This window comes from Orcinus orca, chromosome 6, assembly GCF_937001465.1.
Source record: "Orcinus orca chromosome 6, mOrcOrc1.1, whole genome shotgun sequence".
In the NCBI taxonomy this organism is placed as follows: Eukaryota; Metazoa; Chordata; class Mammalia; order Artiodactyla; family Delphinidae; genus Orcinus; species Orcinus orca.
The window spans coordinates 43,849,098-43,872,727 of record NC_064564.1 but is presented as its reverse complement, the minus strand read 5'-3'; the positions used below and the strand labels follow the sequence as shown (position 1 = coordinate 43,872,727).

Genomic DNA, 23,630 nt, shown 5'->3' with positions numbered 1-23,630 from the left:
TCTGCTAGCTGTGGCCCACTAGCCCCCTTCTGGCTGTGTTCACGCAGCCAACCCCAGTCCTGTCCCTGGGATTTGACCTCCCAAGCCCGAGCCTCAGCTCCCAGCCCCCACCCGTCCTGGCGGGGGAGCAGACAAGCCTCTCGGGCTGGTGAGTGCTGGTCAGCACTGATCCTCTGTGCGGGAATCTCTCCGCTTTGCCCTCCGCACCCCTGTTGCTGTGCTCTCCTCCATGGCTCCAAAGTTTCCCCCTCCACCACACCCCCATCTCCACCAGTGAAGGCACTTCCTAGTGTGTGGAAAATTTTCCTCCTTCACCACTCTCTCCCACTGGTGCAAGTCCCGTCCCTATCCTTTTGTCTCTGTTTTTTCTTTTTTCTTTTGCCCTACCCAGGTACGTGGGGAGTTTTTTGCCTTTTGGGAGGTCTGAGGTCTTCTGCCAGCATTCAGTAGGTGTTCTGCAGGGGTTGTTCCACATGTAGATGTATTTCTGATGTATCTGTGGGGAGGATGGTGACTTCCATGTCTTACTCCTCCACTATCTTGAACATCCCCCCCAGTCATAGCACTTTTGACTTATTTTGCTGCTTCAATTTTTTCTTTACTAAGTGCTGCTTCTTTGCTGTCTAATAGGACAACAAGGTTTGCATATTTTTAAGCAAAATGTACATAGCATTAAACAATTTCTAAGAAAAAAATAGCCGTATATTTCCTCCTATATTTTCCTACAGAGCAGTATTCGTAGAATGTGAGTCCGCTAGGACACTTTTTACATTTTTATACATCATTCCCCAAAGATATGTTTTGCATCCTCTCTAATTTTAATTCTAATTCTAGTTTCTTACAGTCCTTTGACCTAGTGAGTTCTTTTAATAACTTACTTGTATTGCTTTGACCTCAACCTAACTCCAAAATATTGACATTTTTTGGTATTCTATAAACATGCTTTGTGCTATTAACATGTCTTTACTTCCCTAGGCTAAATAATGCCAAATGCTTTGCTTTCCCTCATTAGGATAATTACCCAAATCTTTAGTGACACATAATGTAGCATATAATTTAATGACATAGTCTTTAGAATAAGACATGTACTCAAATTCTGGCTCAGCTCAGTGAATTTGAACTACTCACTCAGTATCTCAGAGCCTCATTTTCCTCACATGTAAAATGGAAATAACATCTATCTCAGAGGAGCAGTATGAAGGTTAAATGAGATAAAGTTTGTAGCAGTTTAGGTGCTAATGAATGATAGTTATATTTTTATACTTAATTATTATCATTTGTTCTCCAATGAACCTTCATTAATTATGTAGTCATATAAATCATTCTTATCTTTGTGAATATAAATAACATTTATTCATCTAGCTTTTCAAACTAGAAATATTGGAGCCATCTTCACATCCTTCTTTTCTAGCAGTCTCTACATTTAATCCATTGTCAAGTCTTATCAAGATAGCACCCAAAATTTGCTTCTTATCCATCCACTCCACGTGTTCCATCTCCAGTGCTCTTGCACCAACCAGAACTCACATAATCTCTTATCTGAATTTTTATGAGGGTAGATACTCTCCAAGATGAATTTTAACTGAGGCCCAAGGACTATTTCTAAATCATAAGTTTAAGTATGGCACTGTTCAATTACAATACTTTCTCATTTCTTAGAAAAAAAAGTTGAAATTCTTAAGTATGTAATCTGAGGTCTTTAAAAGCATGACCTCACTCTATTCCTGTAGTTTCATCCTGCCTAAAATAGCAATTATTCCTTAATTCATTCAAGGTTAATGAAAGGGAAATTAACATTTACTCAGCTTTAAATAAATGCCAAACACATTTAATAATTAAAATAATCCTGTGAATTAACTATTATTAGTATCATGTTACAATGGATACAATTAAGTATTTTGCCCAAATTTGCACATGTAAACAGCAGAGCTGTAATTCCCTATTCTCCCTGCTTCTCCAAAACATTTATTAGGTACCTACTCTAGGTCCTGTAATGGAATATAATGGACATAAAGATAAATTAAAAGCAGATTCTTACTGAAGGAAATTATAATATAGTGTAACAGCTCAGAAAATCCTTATTCATGAGAACATGAGAACATCATGAAGGCATGCTCCTGGCATGGCCTCATTCTGCAGTTTAACTAACAACCCATGGCTGCTCAATTTCCTGCCACGGCTTCTCTCATTTCAGTTCTTTGCCTGGTTTTGGCACTTTCAGAATCTGTAAGAACCTTAATTTACATAATGAAATACCATCCTTACTGCTTTAAGCAGCATAAGATAAGGTTTGAAAAAAAAATTACAGGATTGAAATTAATGGCCAAATAGGACTTTGGGATTGTTCTATTTTCCTTTTTTATATGTATATTTCAACATGGAGAATTGATTGAGTAGCTGTTATTTTCTGTTCTACACATGGGGAATTTGATATAGATAAGAGGCAGAATATCTAAGTAGAAGGAAGAACAGAGGGATGGTTATTCAACTGCTTGGATGCTCGGTCTGTTGATTTTGTATCAAATTGCATTATAACACTTGTCATAAAATTATAAAGCAAATATCCATGGTAGATAAATAGATGGATAGATAGATTTTTTATGATTGAAAAGAACAAAGTGTTAAAACAAACATTCCTAGGCCCTTGTATAACATGACTGCAATTTGAGTGAATGCTTCTACTAAGGCTTATGAAATCTAAAACTCAGGGCTCTGAGACCTACAGGGAGTCCTGAGCCCACTGGCTGGAAACTACTAGTGTAGCAAAGGGAACATTAGACTGGAAAACAGAAGAACTAATTTTAACTATGTGTCATGCCAGTGTCATTTAAGCATTATCACTGGTTTTCTCACCTTAAAAGATATAGTAACGACTTGCTCATCTCACAAAACCATTAGAGTAAAATAGATAAAGCATATACAAATTTTAAAATCAATGAAGCACTATTAAAGTTGCTAGTGTACAGTACTGCTTTTGTAACCAGAGTTCTATAGATTATGGAAAATCAGAAATGAGTGTTCAGAACTGGAAAGCACTATGACACTACTTTCTCATTCTCGAAGTTAGGATACTAAAATTCTGAACAGCTAAATAACTTGCCTAATGTCAGGTAGTCATTGATTAAAATGTTTTATAAGCACATGTTCTATTTAATTATAAAGACTGCCAGTTATTTAACCAAACCATTCTTATGAATGTCTGTACCTTAATAAAGAAAAGTGGACAATGTTGAAGACAGGGCCCTGGGTATAATCATATATGGGTATTGGTATGCATTTTATAAAATACATTGAATCAACAGTGTATACATTATCTACATATCAGAATTACTTTCTTAATTAGAATGAATTGACCAATGACATATTAGAGAAGTAAATGGATTTGTAGAGATGGAGGCATAGATTAGGCATCTAGATCAAGATATATAACTAGATCTAGTGAGCCATTTTCATATACCAAGAAAGAGAAGCACAGACAGCCTAAGTAATTTTCCTACAATGGATCACACGTATCATAAAGGACAGAGTCAGGATGTGAGACTGAGGTTTACTAACTTCAAAGACCTTCTATTAATTCCTATGATACATAGTACTATACATTAAAGTAATAGTATATATTAGCTTCTCTATGATATTAAATAATTACAGTTAATCAATAGTTTAGAGAACATTCTATTGGAACTTATACATAAGAGAAATTATAGCTTGAAACAAGATGCTGCAATTTCAGTTAGTTTTAAAGATAGGTAAGATACTGTGAGATGGGCAAAGAATAAAAGGACACTCAAGTAAGAAAACATTTCAGGGACAAAGGCATGATGTATGAAAAATCAAGACATTTTAAAAGGTAGAACAGTCTGTGGGTACAGTGGAGACTGGAAGTGGGGGACACTAAAAGATCTAGGAGGGAAAGGACTGAGTATATTATTTATGACCTCATATTTTTAGTGCCTATCAGAATGACAGACATGGCAAAAATGAATGAATGAATGAAATGGAGAGAAGTAGACCTACATTATGAAAAGTCTTGAATTCCATGCTAAAGATTTCAGAAATCACCTTTATATTTTGATGAACAGTTGAAATATTTTAAATAGATGTGTGACAATGTCAGATTTGTATTCCAGAAAAATCACTTTGTTTGCAGGAAATAAGATTGTCTGGGAAGATTAGAGATAAACAGCATAGATATTTTTTTTCAATTAACTAGAAAAAGAGGTAATAAAACCCTGTTAGATGCAATGTCTTTAATCAATTCTCAGGAAGAAGAGCTGTTGAGAACACATAATGTGTCAAGATTTGGGTCTATTGAATTAGAATTACCTATAATATATTCAGGTAGTATATTCTATAAAATGTGTACCTATAACTTAAAAGTTCCACATTTATGTACACACCAAGTGGAATGTATAGAGCTCACATAAACTAAGGCCTAAGGAAGAAAAATAGGGAAAATATAATTCAATAGGGATATAGATGAAAAGGTGATAATGAAGGAAAGTGAGAAAGAATGATCAAAGAAGCAAAAGGAATAGAAGACAGTAACATCCTGGAAGACAGGAGAATTTCCAGAAGGAGGAAATGATCAACAGGGCCAGAGCCTTTAGAGAGACCAAAAAAGAGCAAAATTGATAAGAAGTCACTAGATTTAGCAATTAAAATATTGTTCTTGATTTTAAGGAGAGAGTTACATTTAAGTGGTGAGATTTATTCTTTAAAACATGGACCGAACTTAACAGGCTCTTCGATTCCCAGAACAAGAGAGGCATCATACATCTGTTGGTAAGTGCCCTCAGTATTTCTCTACTGGGATTGAATTCCAAGATTATATTATTATAAATTATATAGCCTGCATGTCCAACTTCATTAACAATTACTGGTAATACATTATATTTACAGGCATCAATATTGGTTGTTTCAAATGCCTGCGTAATCAAGAATGGAAATTTTAACCTATTTATTGCTAAAATTCCTTGGCTTTGAATAAGACTTAATTTACTACTAAGCAGTTTTCTAGTCCTCAAGCAGCATTGCTCACTCAATTGTACTTCAAAATACTGTCCTCAGAAGCAATGAAGATCTATATAACCAAATGGAAGGAAAACTTTAGTATTGTTTGGAACTAGATGGAGAATATCCCTAAACATTTGGGAAAAATATGATGATCCCAGGACAAGATCAATTTTATACTAAGACTATAAAAACTATTTAAAAACTCAGCAGTTAAATGTCTGTTCTCCTTGGTAAAAATTATTTCTGTTCTTTAATTTCCATAACTTCTCTTTAGTGCCAGTCCCAGCTTCATATAATTATAAGACTTTGCCATTGTGGATCTGAATTTTTAAAAATGTAAAATATGAAATCTACAGAATTTGAGATTTGCTTATTAGATAATTTTTCATAGATATACTTGTTCATATCCACATATTTAGCCATATATTTATAATGTCTTGAAACATTCAATTAAAAAGGGAAATTTAGGTTAAAGAGAACTATGGAGTTTACGACTGGGTAGATTAATAATTCATCTCCCTGTGAAATGGAACATTTAACACTGAGGATAATCCATGAACTGGGTAATTTGAATTTAGTTAGTTGCGTTAGTGATGTTAAGAAAAAAATGTATTCATTTCCCCTAAAAACTAATGCTTATATTCTATTGTGTTTACAAACTCATTGGAAAAAGTATAGCATTCAAGGACTTTTTTGTAACAGAATTTAAGATTTTCAACTGTATGCCAATCGAACACATATTACTACTTCTAAAATACTAAATATTTTAAAGGAATTTTTATTTAACCTGTTTAAAGTATTTTATTACTAAAGTTAACAAATACTGTTTTCTGAGTCCATAATTGGATAGGAGACAAAAAGTGTTTTTCTCTTTTATGGCTTTTTAAAAAATGAAAGTTGGAATGGAATGCATTAGTAAGGCTCACAACTTACTCTGGGTTTTTAGCTATTTGTCCAGATATGGCCTATCATATCTTTATTAGTGTACCTGGTAATAATACACACCTTTATCTTTTTAAAAATTTCTTTGCACCACAGATTTGTGCTCCTTCTAAAATTTTAAGGGTTTATACTTTAGTTATGACACAGTTTGTGGAAAATCTGTGACGGGAACTGTGAAAAGCTTTGTGAAAATCACAGTTTAATATAAACATAGTCACTCATAAAAAATAAAGACAGTTCATATTGGTTCCTATATTTGTTTCTGTAAAATGAAAATGACGTCATGAAACACTTTACCTTGAATATCTTTTCTGACAAGTGAAGCTTGCTTTTAATTATCTCTGATATCATTTAGATAAGTACATATCACAGATGTCACAGATAACTTGGTAAAAATAATGAGGTCTGAATAACATGAGACCTCATTCTAGCTTTGTGTAAATGAAATCTTTCCTGCCTGAGAGATGGAAGAAAACATTTAAGTTTATTCTGAGAAGTACCATATTTATGGATTTATTGAAACAAAAACCAGTCAAACATTTTAGTTTTTTATTTATGTTTATTTTAATTTTTTTGTTTTTCTTGGCAATTTGATAAGTATCAGCTATGATAAAAACAAGTTTCATGCAAGTTTGGGATTTTATTTTCATGGATAAAACCAGAGAATAAGATCTATATTTTACAGAATGATTGCCATTTACAGATTTATATTTTACAAAATCATTACCATTTAGGATGTGTCTATATGACAATAAATGTGCAAAAAATAAGTCTAGCTTTCATTCAATTCTAAGGATTTCTCACTTTTAAAATAATACATTTTAGGAAACCTGAAAAATGTATTTGATGTTTCAATTTTTTTTCTAGAGTATGTTACAGGCATACCTTGTTTTATTGTGCTTCACTTTATTGTACTTTGCAGATATTGTGTTTTATACTAATTGAAGGTTTGTGGCAACTCTGTGTCTAGCAAATCTATTGGCACCATTTTTCCAACAGTTTGCTCACTTCATGTCTCCATGTCACATTTTGGTAATTCTTGCAATATTTCTAAATTTTTGTATTTGTTATGGTGATCTGTGATCAGTGATCTTTGATGTTACTATTGTAATTGTTTGGGGTGGGGTGCCACAAGCACGAACTATATCAACAAATATGTGTATTCTGAATGCTTCACCAACCAGCCATTGCCCCAACTCTCTCCCTCTCCTGGGGTCTCCCATTCCCTGAAGCACAACAGTATTGAAATTGGGTCAATTAATAACCCTACAATGGCCTCTAAGTGTTCAAGTGAAAGGAAGGGTTGCATGTCTCTCACTTTAAATCAAAAGGTAGAAATGACTAAGCTTATTGAGGAAGGCATGTCAAAAGCTGAGACAGGCTGAAAGCTAAGCTTCTTGCTCCAAACAGTAAGCCAAGTTGTGGATGCAAAGGAAAAGTTCTTGAAGGAAATTAAAATTGCTACTCCAGTGAACACAGGAATGATAAGAAAGTGAGATCGGCTTATTAGTGATATGGAGAAAGTTTTAGTGGTGTGGCTAGAAGATTAAACAAGCCACATTCCCTTAAGCCAAGCCTAATCCAGAGCAAGGCCTTGACTCTTCAATTCAAGGCTAAGAGAGGTGAGGAAGCTGCAGAAGAAGAGTTTGAAGCCAGCAGAGTTTGGTTCATGAGGTTTAAGGGAAGAAGCCATCTCCAGAACATGAAAGTGCAAGGTGAAGCAGCAAGTGCTGATGTAGAAGCTACAGCAAATTATACAGAAGATCCAGCTGAGAGCATTAATGAAGGTGGCTGCACTAAACAACATCTTGTAGACAAAACAGCCTTATATTGGAATAAGACGCTATCTGGGACTTTGATAGCTAGCAAAGTCAATGCCTGGCTTCAAAGCTTCAAAGGACAGACTGACTCTATTGTTAGGGGCTAATGCAGCTGGCGACTTTAAATTGAAGCCAGTGTTCACTTACCATCCTGAAAAACCTAGGGCCTTTAAGAATGATGTTGAATCTGAATTCTGACTGTCCTCTATAAAGAACAACAAAGCCTGGATGACAGCATACATGTTGACAGCATGGTTTAATGAATATTTTAAGCCTACTCTTGAGAGACCTACCACTCAGAAAAAAGGATTCCTTTCAAAATATTACTGCCCATTGACAATGTACCCAGTCACCCAAGAGCTCTGTTGGAAATTACAATGAGATCAATGAGATTAATGTTGTTTTCATGCTTGCTAACACAACAGCCATTCTGCAGCCCATGGATCAGAGTCATTTTGACTTCATGACTTTTTATTGAAGAAATATACTTCATAAGGCTGCAGCTGCCATAGATAGTGATTCCTCTGATGGATTGGGGCAGAGTCATTGAAAAGTAAAGGATTTACCATTCTAGATGCCATTAAGAATATTTGTGATTCATAGGGAGAGCTCAAAATAACAACATTAACAAGAGTTTAGAAGAAGTATATTCCAACCCTCATGGGTGACTTTGAAGGGTTTAAGACTTCAGTGAAGGAAATAACTGCAGATGTGGTAGACATAGCAAGAGACCTAGAATTAGAAGTGGAGTCTAATTCAGTGTGACTGAATTGGTGCAATCTCATGATAATGCTTTAAGGAATGAGGAGTTGCTTTTTATGCATGAGCAAAGAAAGTGGTTTCTTGAGATGGAGACTACTCATAAAGATGCTGTGTAGATTATTGAAATGACAACAAAGGATTTAGGATATTATATAAACTTAGTTGATAAAGCAGTGGCAGGGCTTGAGAAGACTGATTCCAATTTTGAAAGAACTTCTGCTGTGGATAAAATGTTATCAAACAGCATTGAATGCTAGAGCGAAATCATTCGTGAATGGAAGAGTCAAATCCATGTGGCAAAGTTTTTGTTGTCTTATTTTAAGAAATTACCACGGCCACCTCAACCTTCAGTAGCCACCACCCTGATCAGTCAGTAGCCATCTACAATGAGCCAAGACTCTCTACCAGCAAAAAGAATATGACCTGCTGAAAGCTCAGATGATGGTTAGCATTGTTTGTAATAACATATGTCTAAATTAAGGTATGCACATCATTTTTTAGATATGATTCTATTGCACACTCATAGATTACAATATAGTGTAAAACATAACTTTTAAATGCATTGGGAAACAAAAAAGTAATTTGGTGACTCACTTTATTGCGATACTTGCTTTTATGTGGTGGTCTGGAACTTAAACTGCAGTATCTCTGAAGAGTGCCTGTATATAGTTACTTTCTGGTTTTCTAAAATCTTCCAGTAATTATCAGCACACTTGCTGAAGGATGATTAATAATATATCCAGTATAATAACTGGTAGGAAACTGACTGGAAAGAGCTATATAATCTATGGGTTGTCCAAACCCTTGGGACACATCTCTGTGGCATCTTTAATAATAGGTAACCATTTTATACAAAGACAGTTTATTTCTATTCTTAAACAATAACAAAAATGCCCTGGCTTGTTTTCATAATGGACTTCCATCTTTTTCTTCAAGTATATAATCCCAGAATTCTAGAGACTAAAGGGACCATAGGTTTTACGTAAAGGGATCATAGATCTTATATAGGCCAGTGGTTCTCAGACATTTGGATTACACAGACCATTAAAATTTTAAAACAATAGCAACAATCATTGAGGTGGAAGAAAACAAGACTGGACAGCTTTTCATGGAATCAAACACATTAAAAAGAGATGAATGAATAAAGAAAATGTGGTGTATGGACATTATGCTAAGTGAAATAAGCCAGTTACCAAAAAGCAAATATGGCATGATCCCACTTACATGGGGTATCTAAAATAGTCAAATTCATAGAATCGAAGAGTGGCGTGGTGGTTGCCAGGGGCTGTGGGAAGGGAGAATTAGGGAGTTACTAATCAATGCGGCATAAAGTTTCAGTCAGTAAGATGAATAAGCTATAGAGCTCTGCCTTATAACTTTATACCTATAGTCAACAATAATGACACTTAAAAATTTATGGAGAGAGTAGGTCTAATGTTGTGTTTTTATCACAATAAAATAAAATTTAAAAGAAAATACCATGATTATAACCTATTTGAAAAAGTTAACACCAAACTCTAATACTAATGATACAACCAGAGAATAGAGAATGATCTGGTAAATACATTTCCACTTCCAAAAAATTCCACCATATAGTTGATTGCGGTTTCTCTTGTTCATGAGGTGACCTTGAACATGCTCTCCAAGGTCCTGCAGGATCTGGCCCCTGCATTGTCTCTCACTCACCTTGCGTTTTGCCCTCCAGCCTCCTTGACTTTGTTTTGGTTCCTCTAAAGTAGGAGTTTACAAAGTGAGGTAAAGAAAGACAAAGGGGGTCCCAAGATAATATTACATTGAGGTAATAGAGAAAGTATTATGATTTATTTTAATATTCATGTACAAAATTATAAAAGTGGACTTCACTGCTATTTTCAATAAGAATTACTTGCTTGTTACTTTTGTCAGAAGGTGAACCATCACAGAGAATGGAGGAGCTCTCTGGGAAAGAGTGGGTGCTTGAAAACTTGGATTGCTAAATGGGTTCACCCTTGCTATTCTGTCACCTTTCAGAGTATTTTAAAGCACTGCAGTTCATGTAACACAGGCTTTCTTTTAAAAATAGTTTTACTCTTTTACTAAGGTTAAACTGAAGTGGCTTTTAAAAACAATGCTTTATAGAATAGAGTGTTTATAATCCTTTGGAAATAAGATGAGCCACAACTATAAAAATCTCTAATGTCCAAAGTTTTGCTGGTTAACAATGGTAAAATTCTTAGAAGAATTGTTGTACTTAAAGACAAATTCTGAAGTTTTCCTTTTCAGAAAATGAGCTTATCTTTTCTGTCATATGGCTCTTTTCAATTTCAAACCTACTAGTTATTTTTTTGGAACTAAAATTGCCTAATCTATTTGAGGTAACCGTGATCACTTTAACAAGTGAAAGAGCTAATGATACTTTCTTTTAAAGAAACTTTTTATGGATAGAGCTTTTTGGAAGACAAATATGTGGAAGTGTTTCTTTCCATCATTACGATATACAGGCTGAAAGTTGTGTGATTGCATCATCTATAAATGTTCTCATCTCTGCACACTTCATGTCCATGGAAACAAGGTTTCATATCTCTTAGAAGTTTTTAATAAAGAATTCTGTGGATTTCAGATTCCTTTGTTAAAAACTGAAAAACACTCTGATTAGTTTACCCGGAACTGATGCCAAAAAATTGTAATTTGCTGGGCAATTTTTAATAAAAACTTTTGCTTACTTGGTTAATGTGTTGAAAAACCAAAGTCATAATTTGGTAAGTTTAGCTAACCATGCAATTTTCTTATTTAGATTTGCTCTTTTGTGGATTATTACGTTTTAAAGCTATAATTTAAAGCCATTAAAATTAGTCATCAAAATAAACTGGCCATAGAACAAAGACTTTTTTTTTTTTTGCGGTACGTGGGCCCCTCACTGTCGTGGCCTCTACCGCTGCGGAGCACAGGCTCTGGACACGTAGGCTTCGTGGCCATGGCTCACAGGCCCAGCCGCTCCGCGGCATGTGGGATCTTCCCACACCGGGGCACGAACCCGCGTCCCCTGCATCAGCAGGCGGACTCTCAGCCACTGCGCCACCAGGGAAGCCCAAAGACTTTTAATTACTATATTACAAAGCATTAAGCCAAGATTTTCAAAAGTAAAGGTGCATAATCTAGTCACATCACTTGATTAACAGTGCTTAATTAAATTACAAATTAGTAGTGCTAAGGTGGAAAGGTTTCTCTACCATTCAAGTTGATATTTAAACATTTATATTTTTGTTATTTTTGTATTATACACAAAATATAAAAACTATAGTGTGTGTATACTATTTATGAATAAATAACAAACATATATCGTAGTGTAGTCAAATTTTTTAATCCGATTATACATGGTCAAAATAAAATGTGGAGACCACTGCTTTCTTGAGCTGTGTTTCTGTCCCGCTTCAAGATGTTGTTTGTGCTTTGCCAGTTGCCTGATAAACTCTCCGTCTCCTCTGTTAATCTCATTGTCATTACTTACCTCCTGCTTATCCATATCTCAATTTAAATGACACTTTCTTAGAGAAGCCTTAAATAATCTCTTTCAGAAGTTAATTATTTTACACTCCTGCATCTATGTTATTGTCACAGTACTTAAACACAATATGTAATTTTGTATGGATTTCCATGATTATTTGTTTAATGATTCCACACTCCAGCCCCACCAACAAAGAACAAAACAAAACAAAAAAACTAGGCTCTCGGCTACAGGAAGGCAGAGTCCATGTGTTCCTGGTACCTAGCAGTCTCTGACATATTGTAGATATTCAATGACCATTCTAATCAGGTGTGAATGAATGAGTTGTCCTTAAAAACGTTATTATGAATTCAAACTTTATTACCAATTCAAGGACGGGTGTTTGGGAATCATGAGTTGGATTAACCGTTTCCTTTTTACAGATACTACAGAAGAGATAAAATTATTATTCCTGTTATATGAAATTATTATGACTATTAAACAGTTCTGAGGTAGGAGATTAGGTCTCCTCATTCCCAACCCAGAGTTATTAATACTCTCATGTTATATCAGTTTATTTACCACATGTATTTCTTGGGATCTCTTTTCTGCCTCCAAGTCAGTGATCAACATCTCCATTACAAAAATTATGTTTCATCCAGGGTTTTGTGGGTCATGAAGCTTATACAATTCTGGGGACCCTTTTCAAGGAAAATAAAATAAAATTTTAAATACAATATTACTTGGCCATAAAAAAGAATGAAATAATGCCATTTGCAGCAACATAGAGAGACCTAGAGATTGTCATATTGAGTGAAGTAAGTCAGACAGAGAAAGACAAATACCATATGATATCGCTTATATGTGGAATCTAAAAATAATGGTACAAATGAACTTATTTACAAAACAGAAATAGAGTCACAGATGTAGAAAACAAACTTATGGTTACCAGGGGGGAATTGTGGGGAGGGAGGGATAAATTGGGAGAATGGGATTCAGATACACACACTACTATATATAAAATAGATAACTAATAAGGACATATTGTATAACACAGGGAACTCTACTCGATACTCTGTAATGACCTATATGGGAGAAGAATCTAAAAAAGAGTGGATATGTGTATATGTATAACTGATTCACTTTACTGTACACCTGAAGCTAACACAACATTGTAAATCAACTATACTCCAATAAAAATTATTAAAAAAAAATTGGAAACAAAACTCAGTTGGTTCAATAGGTGGTTGAAGATGCTGGATGTAATTGCTATAGCAAGAGGGCTAGAAATAAGTTAACTGATTACAAAGAAGTAACTGAGAATCAGATACTATCCTTCTAAAATAAAAATCTGCAACTCAGCCTACCTCTAGCTAGATCCCAGTAACAATTGAGGCCATACTGAAGCTGCCTGAATTGATAGGAAGGGACCTGTCACAGAGCATAAACTGGAGAGGAAAGAGACAGTGATCTTAACTAACTTTGGTTAAAATAACTTATTTTGCTTTCTAAATTTTTCAAGATGTATTATCACATGAACACATCGTTAGAGACCCTCCCAGGCCCCTGGAAGGTGACAACAGAAAAAAAGAACCTTTAAAATTAAGCTCCATTAGTTTTATAATAAACACTCCTCTGCTTATATGTTCTTTTTATAATAGCTCTTGAAGCTTGCTCTACCTGGCCTGCTCCTTTCGTTCTTACTCTCTCTTGTGTCTGCTCAGAAAATTGAATTTATCAAACTGCCAGGTTCCTAACACCATCTTACCAGCTGGTCCACTATTTTTCCCACCCTCCTACTGATTTGTTTATTTCGGTTTCTCTCCCTAGGGATTTTTGTTCACTTTTAGAGAGAGGAAAAATATGTCTTCAACTCTGAACATTTAAAAGCTTCTCTGGAGAGCCTTTTCACCTCTGAGTCAAGTTCAAAACATTTATGGCTCTTACAGCATAAAATGGCACACTCAGGTATTATTCCTAGAGCTCAAATGCTACATATATGTATATTTAAGGTGTAACATTGATCTTTTAAAGAGTGTATATTCCCTTTCACAGGGAAGGAAGTTAGAAACAGTTCAAAGACAAGCCTGATTGGCCTACAGTCAGGAGGTGTCCCTCTCATTCTATAATGGTCTTCAGATTCCTGCCCGGATACACTTATACAACCTATTTCTCTACACACTTCTGTGTCTTGCATCTCTACCTATTGCATTTGTCTCATTTTCCATGAATTCTTGGCTCATTTCTTCCCCTATATTCATTTCAGTGAAATAGAGAGAGGACAATGGCTTTGGGAGTAAATATGCATTCAGTATTTATTAATTCCTCCTTTTATGAAGTACTGCATTTGGTATACCCAGCTCTATGACTTTGACTGTAAACTCTATACACACAAGAGCTACATCCTTTCCTATTTATATTCTTCATACTGTCTAGCACAAAGACTTAGACATATGAGGCATTAAATACATTTATGGAAATTTGGACTGCTGATCAATTGTATTGATTACTTATTAGAATCTGAAAGGATAGAATTCCAGAACTAAAAAAAAGGAATTTAAAAAAAGTTTTATTGGAGTATAGTTCATTACGAAGGGATAATTAAGGCTACTGATATTATTATTATTATCGTTAAAGATTTGTTTTTTACCTGGTAAATCTCCTCTTGGAATGCATGTCCATCATTCAACTTTTAATGATCAAACATCCATATTTTATCAATTGGAGGTTTAACTGCTAAAGTATATCCGTATATATGCATTGGATTCCATTTTTGAAAAAAAATCCCGCAATTTATTTCTGGCAAGATGGGTAAATTTCATGAAACATAGGAGCCTACCACAGAGGGTCTTCTTTGTGAAGTCTTGTCACCTTGTTTGCAAGCTCTGATAGCTTTCAAGGGCAGGGAATAATTGAAATTACAACTGTACTCAAAATCCAAGGAAATGGACAGATATATGTCACCTAATTTAGAAAATAAATTGAGACTTCTAGCTCAACATGGCAGAGTAATATTACCCAAATATCCCCCTTCTTCTCCCAAGTTTCCACAAAAAATGAGGAAAATAAAGGCAAAAATGAATATAAGTGCTAGCAAATTGTGCCTGGCTTAGATTAGAAATTCTAAGGAAATGCTTTAAGACATAATGGAAATGAAACTGTTTTAATGAAGAAAGACAATCCAGAGAACTGGTAACACAAACGCATATAAAAATTCCATCGCCAACTTCTCAAGTTCATACACTAAATTTCTTTCCCTTCACACACTCTTTCAGAGAGCATTTTCTATTTACTATGTTTTGAGCTAAGAGTCTGTACGAAAAAGAGCAGGTGACCTTGCAAAAGTTACCAGAGAAATTAATTAAAAGACTTTTTTTTTTTGCCTTTACAACATCTTGACAATGTTGATGTTGTATTCTCATTTTACAAGTGAAAAAAAAATGAGGCTTAGAGTTTACCCAACATTGTACTTGATGTTAATGGTGCAAATTTCACTTGAATCCAGGTTCACTTGACCCCAATGTACTTGTCTTAACCATGGGTAACTGATTCTTCAGAGACAGAGCTAGCTGTGTCTTATACTCTGAGACTGTTCAGGTACTCACCAATAATAGATTCATATGCATTATGAATTAATGTTGACGGTTTTAAAATTTTTAACAGAAGAGTGAGACTCCAAAACTAACAAACAAAAACCTTTTTTTGTTTGTTTGTTTCGGTATAACTCAAGAAGGATGCTGCCATGTGAAAGCTAATCACTAAAAAAAAAAAAAAAAAAAAAAGAACCCTTTGTTGAGTGGGGTTATTTTTCCCTTCTCCATCCATAAAAAGTCACTGAATTATATGTGAAGTAATCAGAACATTAACCCAACAATTTCACAAAGAGCTCACGGACTAATAATTGACAAAAAAAAAAAAAAAATGTTTCTAAGCTAAAGTAAAAATAAAGGTATAGTGTTTGATGTGCCATTTGGAGCTGGCCAAATGAAATCATAAAAAATGTTTTGAACTAGAAAATCAGAAGTTAATTCAATATCTCAGTCTCCAGATGCTTCACTAGGTTTTGGTTCCACTCCTAGAGGGTGACTTTCCTCACGTTTTTAGGGGTGTAAATAAAGGCTGTTCACAGCCTCAAGTCAGTGGATTTGGGAGAGAAAGAAAGGCCTGAGAATAATTCATGTGAAGTGACTTGACAATAGTTTATGGCATCCTGTTTCTCTTGACGTGCGTACACACACACACACACACACTGGTGCTAAGAGTTCCAGTAAGAACAACCTTGAGCTGCTTTTATACGGATAGAAAGAGAAAAAGAATAAATTATGTTTCCAATCACAGGTAATTCCTTAATGTGAGAGTTCTTAATATACTGTCACACACGGATTCTAGAAAAATACATTATTCTATTTATTTATTCAGTATTCATTCACTATTCATTGTTTCAGTTTCACATTGCTTTGTGCAGTTTAAAAAGAATCCACTTTGGGTAGAAAACGTGAAGGATGAGAGAAATATCCTATTTCTCAGCCCAGTTGTTCCCCAGTGGGCATGACAGATTTACAGTCACCATCACTGGCACAGCACCTCAAATCACCCTCTTTCCAATCACTTCTTTCTTCCCATGCTGCCCTAGGCATCTTGGTCTGGAATCTGCCTCCTGCCCTCCAGGCTTTTGAGACTGTCAATCGTTTGTTCTATTACGTATCTGTCTTGTTTTATTTCCTAGTTTTGGATGTTTCCCAGGAGAGTTTAGAATCTCAATGAATGGATAAGGGGGATAAAAAATGAGTTTAGTCATAGGATCAAATATCTCCCAAATAATGTGAGTTTCATACTGCCTGATGACATTGGTTGGGATGATTGTTTATGTTCTTATACTAACAAAATATAACTTTATCCTTCCTTCTTTTAATTTATTACAAAAGTTCACATCTACTATTCTAAGATGGAGTCAGCCTGGATTATGGAAAATCCCCCTCTTCATTTTCAAGCTTCATATATAGGTACCCTCATCCCCACTCAAATCCCTCAGAAATACAGAAAAAGGAGAGAGTAAGCAAGTCTTTTATATTCCATATATATGGTAATTTGATTTCTGATTTTCTGTCTTATGAACTGTTCTTTAGGAACAGTTACTATTCAAGAAATGTTCTACACAGTGTTAAGGAGGAATTGATTCCATATGTGTTTGAAAACTCATATCATTACATGGGGAGGGTTGCTTTATTATTTAACATTAAAAAATAATGATACATTTTCTTCTGATTTTCTGAAATGTTATCACTACAGTACAACTTCATATTTGTACAGAACTTTGTACTAACACAAATTTTCTTGTAGAAATACTTTATTATGCAATTGAGTATAACTCCAACTCATGTATAATGATTTCTTTTTGTCAGCTCAGTTTTCTAGTTATTATTGATTGCCCACATTTTGTACATATTGCTCATAACAAAGAATGCTTGGTCAGATAATTATTGTGCTAGATGCTGGTAAATGAGGCAATACAATTAGCTTCAAAGAAAGTTAGTGTACTTTCCCACCTCAATTTATCACAAACCCCATTGGATTCCCTATGGAAACATAAAGGGTCAGACTCAGCAAGTGAAGGAATAATTCTAACACGGTAATTGCTTTTCCATTAGTTGTCATCACTGTAGAAATGTGGTTAAGAATTAAGTGCACTCTTCATCAAAATGATTAGACTATTAACTGTACAATCTCTTTTTGGAGTTTGTTTTTATGATTATCTGATAATTCAACTCTTTTTGTTTTTCTGGGGACATTTAATTTAAGAGCCTTATTCCATCTCTACAAACTGAGCAAAGTAAAGAAATTCTAACCCTTGACTTAATTAATTTAAAAAGAAAGAGCTTTTTTTTTTTTTTGCATTCCAGATGCATTAGGGAATAATGAATTTCTCCACAAAAATAAAGGATGTGTTCCAGTAATCACTATATTTTTAATTTTCATAAACACTGTAATGTGAATCATATCATTTTTCTTGTCATAATAGTCAATGATCTTAAAAAATAATTGAATATTAAAAATATCTGAATGCAATATTCCCAGGACACACACTATTTTAAAAGCAGCTAATATTTAAAAAGCATATTGGGTTTGGAATTTTATTTTAATTAGCAGTTTCTTCTTAATAAATAATTTATTAGATTACATTTAGTTCCTCTATTCAGGCATAATAGTATTTAAATCTTTCTTTCTCTCCTTTTTTTAAAAAAAATTATTTATTTAATTAATTTATTTTTGGCTGTGTTGGGTCTTTGTGGTCTTTGTTGTTGCATGCGGGCTTTCTCTAGTTGTGACAAGCGGGGGCTACTCTTCGCTGCGGTGCGCGGGCTTTTCATTGTTGTGGCTTCTCTTGTTGTAGAGCACAGGCTCTAGGCACCGGGCTTCAGTAGTTGTGGTGCACGAGCTTAGTTGCTCCACAGCATGTGGGATCTTTCTGAACCAGGGCTCGAACCCATGTCCCCTGCATTGGCAGGCGGGTTCTTAACCACTGAGCCACAAGCAAAGCCCTTTCTCTTCTTTATTAAATGTTATTTCATCATTGGGATGAGTTCCACCTAAAAGAAAATCTATTTTATCTGTATAAATTGAAAATAATTTTACATTGGTTTATCTGTGCGCATAATCAAAATGGAATTATATTCTATGAGTTTCAGTGCCTCTAGTATTGAATGGCTAAGCTCAAGTTCTGTTGCTGTATTTGATAAGATTGCACATTTGCTTTTGGTGTCTTCTATCTAATGATGATTTAAAACAAAGCTTATTAAATCATGGTTCCCACCCATTCAATGGCTCACATTGAAGAGAAATACTATGTGCATCTGCTTAATGTTCTACATCTATAAGAGTGCTTTTTCTTTTGTGTGTGTGTGTGGGGGGGATTATTTCTGCTTTGTGGGATATTAAATGTAAGCCCTTGATTTATGTTTCCTGTGTTGAGAAAGTTCTCATGTTTTTAGAATCTCACTGAGCACATTAAATAGTAAAATAATAATATAGTTCTACATTCTTTAGAATACTCTATTTTTAGATAAAAGGGAATCACACATGTTCTATACTGCTATCACAGAATGTGGTTAACCTTTCATGAACCAAGAGTCTTGAATCTCAGAAGGTAGGATAATAGGAGCAGTTATATATTTAGTACTCCTCATTCCTTTTAGCCTTCTCTCGGTCCACCTTTTTTTAAAATCTGCCAATAGAAAAATGGGCATGGTAGGGAAAAGAATATTAAGCTCTCTAGTTTGGCTATTGTAATACTAAGTGGGTGGCAGAATAAATCAGAAAATTTATCCCCTATTCTACTTTTCTTATTTAAACTGCTATTGTCTCAGAATTTAGCCTAAAATTCTTTAGCTGAGAATGTGTAGCATGAACCTCTGCATTCTAAAGACTGCTACAAGTGTAGGCACTATCACTACTTATCTCCAAACAATATTTAGATTAGACTGGAGACACTGAGAAAACCTGCTTTGGAAGATACTTACAGGAATAAGAGGTTGTGAATTTTCCCCTCCTTCCAGGTAGGGGAGGCGAATGCTCCTTTCCCTTCCCATTAACTAAAGCTGAGTGAAGGGATCCCAAGAGAATCACTCCCAAAACTTGGACTGCCTACAAGAAGGAGGGAAGGCATCCTATTTCTGGACTGGATGCTTGTTGAGCTGCAAATCTTAGTCCTTATGCTGCCACTGGAGATAAATGCAAAAGAGTTCTAAATAAATGCAAAATCCCAGAAATGTGAGTTTTAAGCCAACCAAGAAGTTGGTGGCTATCTCCTGCCTGCATAATTTTGAAGGTAGAAGATTGGCTGAAGTCATCTTATTACAGCCAGATAAGGCAAGAAAACTTAGCAAGGACTAAGTACTATCAGAGACTTGGCAGTCTTAAAAGCAACTCACCCAAGAGGGCTGGCCAATGAGGTGAAGGGCTTTGGCAAAAAGATGCTAGGTTTTTCTGCCATCTCTTGTTTGCTGGACAAGAGATGGAAGAGGGTGTATGTGACTGTGCAGGGGATACATCAAAGAGTCAAGGAAGAGGACAGTGTGAAGATCCCTGCAGGGGAGCAGGGAAGGAGGATGTTCCAAACACAAAAATGGACTTTGAAAAAGAAAGTCAACTTTTCGACAGTGCCCATGATGAAGGGCAGCAAGAGCCACATTAAATAAACAAACAAACAAACTAGACACATAAAGCATTTGCCTTTCTTCCTCCAAGACCTTCTTCCAATGCTCCCAATTCCAGACGGTCAGAAGCATAAGAGCAGTGGGGGAAGGAGTAGAAAACTTAATTAAATAGAAAATAAAATCAAGATGATACCTCCCTCTCCCACAGGTAATTCTACAAGCCATTGTCAGGCCTAAGCAGATCAAGAGGGGAAGAGCAGTAGGTCAGGCTGAAGTTGAACCTTTGACTTGGACTGCCCTGATATAGTAACAGAGTGGATGGAGGTCTGACCAAGATGCTCTCCAGAGGTAGATAAGCTAGATACTACAGAGTGTGTTTTCAGGCACTGGTAGGAGAAAAATAAAACTGTTTTATGATTAGCCCCTACTCTATATTCAGCCCAATTACAAATCAGTTCCTCATTTTGGCATAAATTGTTTTAACCTCTCATCTATTCCCTTGTCTATTGGTAATAGTACTGGTTTTCATTTTAGGATTCTCTCTGCTAAGAATTCATGTTTTGGGGAAAATAAACACCTTCCCTGACTCTGAAAATGAGGCATATAGCTCACGCCAAAATACTTCAGCATAAGCTCATCTCCTGGACACATTCTTAGTTGAAAATGGACCGCAACCAAACCTCTGGGGCTTGGGCCACAGGGGCAGGTTTCAGTGCTCACATGGCAGCTGCAGGGACCTTGGAGGTGCCGCCAGGCTGTGCCTTCTGAATCTCTCTGCTCAAGAGATGGCCCCAGCAACTTGTAGTCTTCCTTCTGGCCCTGTACCCAGTGTACTATCCAGTCCATTGGACTTGTACTCATGCTTCTTCTCTGACCGTCAGATCCATGGAAGGTGAGACTTCATTCCCATTTCTGAGGCAAGGGCTGCCTGATAGACTGGAGAAGATAATTACAGAAATGTTTTCTTTTAGATAATCTCAGAACACCATCAGCTCAACAGTTACAGAGCTACTATAATCGAGTCTTCAGGAATTGCCTGATTTTTCAAGGATGAAAATGCTGAAGATGCAAACGTTTATCTTTTTACAGTCAAGGTGATAAGGATCTAGACGAGATAACAGGAAGTAGGCATGGCTCCAAGTGTGATTAAATGTAAGGAGAGCTTCGGGAAGATCCCCATCACTAGCCAGAATGTTCAGTACTTTTTGGATATTTCTGCATAAGTTGTATTTTACTTCGGATGTTACTCAATTCATTATTCTTAATTGTATGGTAGCAACAGAAAAATAATTTCATATCTTTGAAATGGAAGCTTTAATGCAAATTGCAAAATAGATAACATTATTAAAGATGGCTATGAAACTGCTAGAATCTGTGTGGTTTGTATTATGTTACCTCTTCTGAAACAAACTTGAACCAAACATAAAATCACCAGAACAGCCAATACAAGTGGTTTATATATCACCCATCTCTCTCACATGGGGTTTGAACTTTTCAAGAATGCATGGGAGCAATCGTGAAACTCCTTACTGACAAAGGTAGTTTACCCTTCTTTTAAGTACATGTCACATTAAGTAATTAGATATTGTATTTAATTACATTCCAGCCTCCTGTGGTGATATTTGGAGTAGCACCCTGGCTGATTTACGTTATAGACTGCCCATATGATATCTTGTACAATATTTCAAGGAGAACTTAAGCTATTTCTCCTAGAATGTAATGGACCAGTTATATTCATCTATATAAGACTTCCCAGCATATAACACAGTTGCCTGGAAGCATGTCAACACCAACCATCAAGCTCATGATAGGTGTCTGCCAAGAAGATGACCAAAGCACATAAAGACATTCTGCAGTGGCTACAGACTCTAGGACTCCTAGAAAAAACAAATGTGGTTTTGCATTAAGTTTGGAAGAAGTGGTGTTGATTCTTGGTACTGAACATTTTATAGCTCATTGTCATAATTAACTATTCTGCGTAGAATGAATAGAATGTAAAATCTATATATGCTTTAACCGCCCCCCCAAAAGATGAAGTTGTACCTATTTTACACTTATACTTTTGGAGTTAATATAATTTATTTTTCTATAATAGTAGTTTTGGTTAACTTTTTTGTCTTATTTGTGGTAAACTCCAGACGCATGAAAATCTTTGAATTTCTACAGGAAACTGTGCAGTTTATTTTATACTTTTCATTTAAGCCTGTGAGAAACATTTTCTCAATAATGCTGATTAACTATGTAGCCACCTTTTTGTTATATAGAGATCTTCCATGTTTTATTTAGTGATGACAACTGTTCTGAGATAGTTTCTGTTGACCAGTGAATGACTATAAACAAAACAGAAAACAATTTCCTCCTAAGGGTAACTCCACTCACTTTTCACCATCTTCTTGAAGTGTCTTAGCTCTACCATTGATATAATGTTTCAAAATTTCTTGCAGAAAATTGTTACAGGTAGTTCTCTACAGATGTTTATAAATTTTCTCTGAATGTGCTTGTGACCAATGTCAGAGGAAAATTTTATATTTGTTATAAAACATAAGCAGCAGCTACAAATTGAGGACAAAATTGTAGTTGCCAAACTAACTCTTTTCAGAATTACCTGGGGGGGATTTTGAGAAGCAGAGCTTTCCTGTCTTGCCCAGACATATTGAATCAGAATACCTCAGGCTGGAGCCTAGAAATCTCAAAAAAACAAAAAATAAACAAAAAACCTTTCCCAGTTTAGGGGGCCATTGTTTTAAAGTGAATGGTGATACCAAATTTGCCAGAGTGACAGAGAGATCTGTAGGTGTATGTCTTTAACTGTTAAAAGTTCAAACTTCTAGACTCTGGGAGAAACAGAGTATCAAGCCCTATATAATTAGGAAATAAAGCAGCAAATAAGAAATGAAACAAAATGACTACAGAATAGTCAAATTAATTGAAATATTTGAGCCATAAATGTACAAATCTTCTTAAAAAAAGATATATTTTATATAATATCCAGATATTTTCATCAAGAGAAAGTCAAAATTGGTCACCACAATAATAATTCTTTGCATTCTTACAGTGATTTGTTGTTTTTTTGTATATACTTCGATGCATAGTATCTCTTTTGTCTTCAAAACAGTGAAACAGGGACAGGGAAGGTTCTGGTGTCCTCATTTTCAGAGAGTTCTTCCCAATATTGCAGAGAATTGGAAACAAGGCCCAGAAATCCCTGTGTGCTGATCAATCAATCAGCCACTTCGAGGGGCAGAACTTAGGAGATTGTCAGTCATCTCATATTATTTTAGGGTGACAGTTAAGTATTATAATGCATTTATTGTAAATGCTTCAGGTAAAGTTTGCAACTTAAAGGGGAGCTTTATATATCTAGAAATCTTCATTCCTTAAAGGATTATGTAAGATAACATTGCTACATAAATTTGTAGGCTGGAAGGGATATTAAAGTGCATTTAGTCTAGTTTTCTCATTTTGTAGATGAAGACC

General features: G+C 35.3%; 2 pseudogenes; one reads left to right on the top strand and one right to left on the bottom strand.

The window, feature by feature from the left end:
• Positions 1-21,014, bottom strand: part of LOC101276701 (14-3-3 protein zeta/delta-like) — a 53,954-nt pseudogene extending 32,940 nt beyond the window's left edge.
• Positions 21,015-21,038: 24 nt separating this feature from the next.
• Positions 21,039-21,673, top strand: LOC117203391 (pyruvate dehydrogenase (acetyl-transferring) kinase isozyme 1, mitochondrial-like; annotated as a pseudogene).
• Positions 21,674-23,630: the final 1,957 nt, after the last annotated feature.